Below are 7455 nucleotides of genomic sequence, written 5' to 3' on the forward strand. Positions count from 1 at the left end.
CACTGTTTTCCAACAGGGTTGGAACAGCCGGCATTCCCACCAGCAGTGAAGGAGGGTCCCTTTCTCACCATATCCGTACCAGCACTGGTTGCTTTTGTTCTTGTGGATGTGGACCAGTCTCTGTGGTGTGAAATGATATCTTATTGTTGTTTTGACCAAATGGGTTTTAAAGGAACTTTCCTAAGACAGTCAAAGCCATCTACTATTCACCCATGGCAACCGTTATCCTCATGGGGAAAAACTAGGCCTTTCCTCTAAGATCAGGGACAAGACAAGGGTACCCACTATCAACACTTCTATTTTTAACATAGTACTGGAAGTACTTGCAATAGCAATTAGGTAAAAAAGACATTAAAGGTATCCAGACAGGAAAGGAAGAAATCAAGCTCTCACTATTCTCAGATGATATGATACAATATCTCGAGAATCCTAAAGCCTCTACTAAGAAACTCCTAGAAACAATAGCCTTGTACAGTAAAGTCACAGGCTATAATATCAATGCCCCAAAATCCATGGCTTTCCTATATGCAGATAATGAGAAAGAGGAAAGTGACATTAAAAAAAAGCGCACAAGGATAGCTAAAGCAAGTCTTGGGAGAAAGACTTGGGGAGGCGTTATCCTCCACAAACTCAAACTCTATTATAAAGCGGTAATAATTAAAACAGCAAGTTACTGGAACAAAGTCAGGGCTGCAGACCAATGGAACAGGTTGGATTACCCATACACACAACCCCAAATGTATGAACATCTAATCTTTGATAAGGGAGCAAGAAATGTGAAGTGGAACAAGGAAAGCCTCTTCAACAGATGGTGCTGGCATAACTGGAAAACCACATGCAAATAATGGGCTTAGACCTCGACCTAACATCATGCACAAAAGTCATATCAAAATTTATTAAAGATCTCAACATCAGGCCAAAATCTATAATATACATTGAAGACAACTTTGGCAAAACCCTCCAGGATATTGAGGCTAATGGTATCTTCAAAGATGGCACTCCATTGACCAACCAAGTGGAAACAGAGGTAAACAAATTGAACTCTCTTAAATTAAGAAGCTTCTGCACCTCAAAAGATACAATATCCAGAAAACAAAGACAATCTACAGAATGGGAACGGATATTTACCCAATACCCATCTGATAAAGCGGTTGATATCAAGGACATACAAAGAACTGGTTGAACTTGACAAGAAGAAAACATCTAACTCCATCAAAAATTGGTGATGAAATGAACAGAAATTTTCCCAAAGAAGAAATCAGAATGGCTAAAAGGCACATAAGAAAATGCTCTACATCACTAATCATCAGGGAGATGCAGATCAAAACAACAATGAGATATCATCTCACACCAGAGACTGACCTACATCCAAAAGAACAAAAGCAACTGGTGTTGGCGCCTATGTGGTGAGAAAGGAACCCTCCTTCACTGCTGGTGGGAATGCCGACTGGTTCAGACCTTTTGGAAAACAGTATAGACGATTCTCAAAAAATTAGAAATTGAGCTCCCATTTGACCCAGGAATACCACTCCTGGGAATATATCCCAGAGAGGCAAAAAAGTACAGTCGAAATGAAATTTGCACTTCTATATTCATTGCTGCACTATTCACAATAGCCAAAATCTGGAAAAGCCCGAGTGCCCCAGAACAAATGACTGGTTAAAGAAACTTTGGTACATCTACACAATGCAGCTGTTAGAAAAAATGAAGTCATGAAATTTACATACAAGTGATACTACATGGAAAGTATCATGCTAAGCAAAATGAGTCAGAAAGGGAGGAGAGGCATAGAAAGATTGCATTCATGTGGGGAATATAAAATAACATATTGGGAGACTAACACACAAGAATAGCCGAAATAAGTTCCAGGAGGTTCACTCCATGGCTTGGAGGTCAGCTGCACATGCTGAGGGAGAAGGCAGCTCAGATAGAGAGGGGAGCACCAAGTAAAGGGCTTTGGGAGGACCCTCTCGGGATGAGAGATGCCTGCTGAAATAGACTATAGACCGAACATTATAGCCATTCAATGCCTCTTTTGCAAACCCACAAAACAGCACCCAAAAGGAGAGAAAGAACAAAAGGGAATGCCCTGCAAGAGGGGCGGGGTGTGATGGGGAGTTGGGGGGTGGGAGGGATGGGGGGTGGGAGGGGGGTGAGAGTATTGGAGGTAGGGAATGGGCACTGTTGGAGGGATGGGTACTCAATCATTGTATAACTGAAATTCAAGCACAACAATTTCTAAGGTCAACAACTGTACCACATGAAGTTTCACTAATAAACAATTTTAAAAATCACCATCACACAAATAAATAAAATGCAATTTAGATCTAACATTTTTGTGAAATTGCCTTTGTTCTTTATTTTCCATTAACTTTTCAAATGACCTTTTAAATTAATTGATTCATTCTTATTTAATCAAAAGGCTATTTTTTACAAAGTTTTTGATAAATGAGTCTTAGGTTTACAGTATTCCAGCTCCACTCCCCACCACCAATATGAACTTTCCTCCACCAGTTTTCCCATGCTTTCTCCCACTAATGTCCCTCTATCACCCCCTCTTCGCCTTGACAGGAGCATTTCATAGTTTAGTTGTTATAGTTTAGATATTATTTTTATCATTTTTCTTGAGTCTGTTCTTTGTTTATATAGCTATATCCCTCTTCCACATCGAGGGTATACTCAAGACCCCACTCTGCTTCCCTATTGCTTACCATTATCATCTTCCTTCTCCTCTTGATTTATGTCTTTCTCTGTCCTACTCCTTATATTTTTGGGCCAAGGATGATACAGGCATTTTACCTTTAAATCACTGCATTCCTACATCTGGCTATTATATGTACCACTGATAAGTGATACCATGCTGTGTTTGTCCTTATTTTTCTGGCTTACTAAATTCAACATGATATTTTCTAGTTCCAACCAGATTGCAACAAATTGTGTGATTACATCATTCCTTTTATCTGCATTGTGTAAATATGCTGCATGTTCACTTTCTTGAATATTAAATAAATAATATCTTCAGGCCCAGAGGGTACAGTGCTTATTATGTTCGCCATGCACATGGGTGTCTGGGGTTGGATTCCCAGCTCTGTATATGGTTACCCAAGCAGCATCAGGATCTGAGAGTAAGTCCTAATTAGTGCCAATATGACACAATAAGAACCATGTTCATGAGTAAATGTGTGTAATGCACAATGCATAAGTGGTGATGGTGGCATTGTCTCTCTCACCCGCCATGTGCATTGGTAGGCCATGAACCACCTCCCTACCTCGGCCTGCAGCCACTACCAAAGGACACAGGAAGGAGGGAACAGGGACACCAGGCTGGTTGATCAGTTGCAATTTATTCCATTCTCCCCATGCACCTATTCCAGTCTCACTAAGCGCTCCATTCCAGTCTCACACTGCCCATCATTCCCATCTACTCCTGCCATCCATGCTATTCTCTCAGCGCTCCATCTTGTCCCCTTGGTCTCTCACCAATCTCCAAACATTGGGGGTAGCAACCACACCTAGGTCCTGTAGCACAACAAACATATGAAAGCTCTTCCTGATCTCCTGGCTGCAGGAATTCTGCTCAAGGGCAAAATATCACTGAGGGATGTGTTTCTCCTTTCATTAGTCCAATAACCATTGAAACATTCATCTTAATTTTACTTTTTAATATTGGTCATTTTGTATGGACATAGTAAGAGATACATTAAGCTTATAGGGTGGCTCTCCTGGGGACATCTTGCTATAGATCCCAGACTACAGTGCTCAGGCCATATTAGTCTTTCCTAACCCTAGCAGATTCCTAATCCAGATGTTACGCTTTGGATCGTGACAGAATTTGGCCATGACTATGCTCTTAACTTTTAGTTAAGTATTATGATGCTTGTCCTGGCCCGTTTCAATGCCAGGGTAGCTCATAGATTGCCCTGGGTCCATCCAGTCCCTTATTGGGATCCTACTTTTGGGGTGTTAGGAATTAAGGGAAACCGAGGCTTAAGTCAAGAAAAAAGTTGCACAGGAGTGAATATTACTTAGAGTCAATTAACTCTCAAGGTAAAAAAGCATAGCATTAACTGTCTTCCTGTGCCTGTACAGAAAGGACATTGCTCTGAAGTAAAGTATGGAGAAGGACATAAGGGAAGGAGAAAAGCAGTATGTCACTTACAAATACAAATCAACAGAGGCTGGTTTGGGAATAAAGGTGATTGACCAGTTGGGGAAGCAGAGCACAGAGAAGAGATTAAAGATAGACACAGAGTAATGGGAGTTCCTCAGGAGCACTGTGATGGGTGTAACCCAATAAACCTAAGCTCCCTGTGGCCAGGGAGAAAGGACAAGCCAACGTTACCCTATACAAATGAAATAATGTATTAATAACCTGTAATGTAATATTTTCCAAAGTCACATATTAACAAATTCTTTTTGACTTGTAATAACTCTGCATCACAATATATAGTTTTAAATGATTGTTTAAAACGCTGAACAGACAAATTGAAGGGCATGGAGGGGAATACAGTGCTTTTTTTTTTAGATGGGAAAATTCCCAAAGTCAGACCTAGTTTTCAAACTATTTATGATGGGAAAAACATTTATTTTTTCTAAAGTATGGTAGTCCACAGAAAGATTTATTCTAATTGTTTTCTTTGAACTTTGTCAAAAATCTAGGATCAAAGACATGCTGATTGTGTATGTGTGATAATACACATGGACTTATTCATTTATAGTGGGGCCCATATATTCATAAACATTTATATATAAATAAAAGTAAAAAATAGTACTTTTAATGCATGCTACATTAAACTTTGCAATTTTCAAATTGAAATTAAATACAAGTGAAACTAATATTAGATTCATGTTGAAAAAATAAACTTGTATTTCTCCAATTACCTTAAAAAGGCAGATACCAATAACATTTTGCAATCTTTTTTCCAATATATATTTTATTATAGCACATATATAACATTTTAATTTGCCATTTTGAAATAGACACTACACACACACCTAAAATTAATCAAAAACAAATAGCAATTTTTACAAAAATACTCTCAATGAAAGATTAAATTCAACTTGGAAGTCAAATCACTGTGCAGTCTAATGTAAGGAGAACACAATTAGAAGTATATCTAATGTGGAAAATGACTTGCTATTAACTTTTGATATCCGCAGGCATTTTTACATAAATTCTCACTAGTATTACAGAGCATTTTACATAAATCCTCAATAGTATTACTGAGCCTTCAATTAATAGACTGCCAAAACAAATATTCTCTACTGTTTTGGCAAATGTGTAATGATAAAACTTCCAATTCATAATCCCCATTCATTGCAAATACGGTTCAGATGATTTTATTTTTTTTGTTGTTGTTGTTTGTTTGGGGGTCACACCCCACAGAGTTCAGAGCTTATTTGTGGCTCTGCACACCGGGATCACTCATGGCAGTGCTGGGGGAATTATATAGGGTGCCGGATATTGAACCCGAGTAGAATGTGTGCAAAGCAAGTGTCCTACCTTCTGTAATATCTCACCAGTCTCTTCATAATGTTTCTGTAGTACAGCCTTATATACAAAATACTTAAAGATTATTTATTAAGCAAATTAACTGATGTTACAATGATACACATTTTGGAAAAACTCCTTGTATCCATATCTTCCCAAAATTCAGGTCATCAAGTCAGAAAGGAAAACAGGAATTAACAATTCAATATAAAAAGACAATGTCAACTGTTCATTTTCGTGCCCTAGCTCAATTAGTTTCTATATTCTTGGGCCTGGTGTGATCAAAGGATCTCAGGTTTACATTTTAATATATTTTTAAAATTTTAATAGAATTACCATGAAATACAAAGGCCCAACTGCACAGAGGTAAGGCATTCACCTTACAAGCGGCCAACATGGCCGACACGAGTTCGATTCCTCTGCCCCTCTCGGAGAGCCCGGCAAGCTACCGAGAGTACTCGATATGCCAAACACAGTAACAACAAAGTCTCCAATGGAGACGTTACTGGGCCCGCTCGAGCAAATCATGAAATACAAAGTTCAATATTATTCCTGACTGAATTCCAGGCATGAATTCAGTGCCAATCCTTTCAGTGGTGTACACTTACCTCCACCAATGTTACCAGTTTCTTCCTGTGCCCCAATCTGCCTTCATGGCAGGCACTTTTTTTCTTTTCTCTTTTTATTCCCCTGTGGTTTACAATACTGTTACTGGTAGTGAAACATTGATATCCCTTTACTACTTTTCAGCACCTAGTCCTGGTTGAGAATGACCATTTTCCACTACTTTGTAGAAACAAAATGATTATATGCTTTGATTGTCTTCATGTATCACTTTTTCTTATAATTCCATACATCTAGTGTCTTTTCATCAGCACAGCTCAATATGAAAGTCTCTAGAGAATGGAATAAGACCCCACATACCCAGTTATAACCCACAAGGGTCATTAGGCTTATGCCAGTGATGACATCCCACACCTTAATAGTTCTATACCTGAATCCAGATAGTAAAACTGTCCCAATTTTTCCAGTATCAGAAACTTTTACTTCAACAAGGGGAGAATATGTACATTCTGGAATCTACTAAATGCATTCTACAACATGCCCATGTTCCCAAAGCTTGTTTTTGCACTGCAAAGTTGTTACAAACAAGATACACACGGTATGGTTATTAGAACACTCAAGCTAAGAGGGTGCTATCCTGATTTTGTTGCACCTTATGTACCCACTTTGTGTGGCCTGTGAATGTTTTCACACAGTAGCCACTGCGTTTATCCTACATCCGTAAGGTTTTACTGTGAGGCAGACACTATATAATATCCACTGGGTGTGAAAGCCACAGAAGAAACACTGTGATCATGGGAATAGATGGTTTTAATGCAGTAATAATTCTAAAACCTCCACAGTTTAATGGCTGTATCTGCAGAACAATTTTCTACTGTGGTCAAATGAAACATCCTGAACTGAGTCTGTATGACATTTAAGAGTTAGTTCATAGACTCCAGTCTCATAATCCAAAGTCTTAACTCTTGCATCTTCTGAAGAAGAAACCATAATAGTAAATATGAGGTGGAAAATCTCTCTAGTAACTTGTCTCTTGTGGCCACTCAATGCACGGTTTCATGGAGTGAAGAAGAACCCAGTCCTTTTGTTCTTGTTTCTGTCCAAGGAGTACATTTGCTTTCAGTTATACTTTTGGTTTAGATTTAATTTTAAATCCATAACTTTCTCTTCTTTTACTTGAATCACCGTGAAATAGTTACAAAGCTTTCATGTTCGAGTCTCAGTCATGAAATGATCAAACACCCATCACTCCACCAGTACACATTTTTTCACCACCAATGTCCCCAGTATCCTGTCCCATCCCACCCCCTCACCACCTCCATGGAAGACAATCTCCACCCTACTTTCTCTCTACTTTTGGGCATTATGGTTTGTAATACAGATACTGAGATACTATCACT

At 38.7% G+C, this 7455-nt stretch overlaps 1 pseudogene; it reads right to left on the bottom strand.

Moving 5' to 3' along the window:
- Nucleotides 1–6274: 6274 nt before the first annotated feature.
- Nucleotides 6275–7154, bottom strand: LOC130034120 (platelet-activating factor acetylhydrolase IB subunit beta-like; annotated as a pseudogene).
- Nucleotides 7155–7455: the final 301 nt, after the last annotated feature.

Source organism: Sorex fumeus, unplaced genomic scaffold, assembly GCF_029834395.1.
Source record: "Sorex fumeus unplaced genomic scaffold, SorFum_2.1 ptg000058l, whole genome shotgun sequence".
In the NCBI taxonomy this organism is placed as follows: domain Eukaryota; kingdom Metazoa; phylum Chordata; class Mammalia; order Eulipotyphla; family Soricidae; genus Sorex; species Sorex fumeus.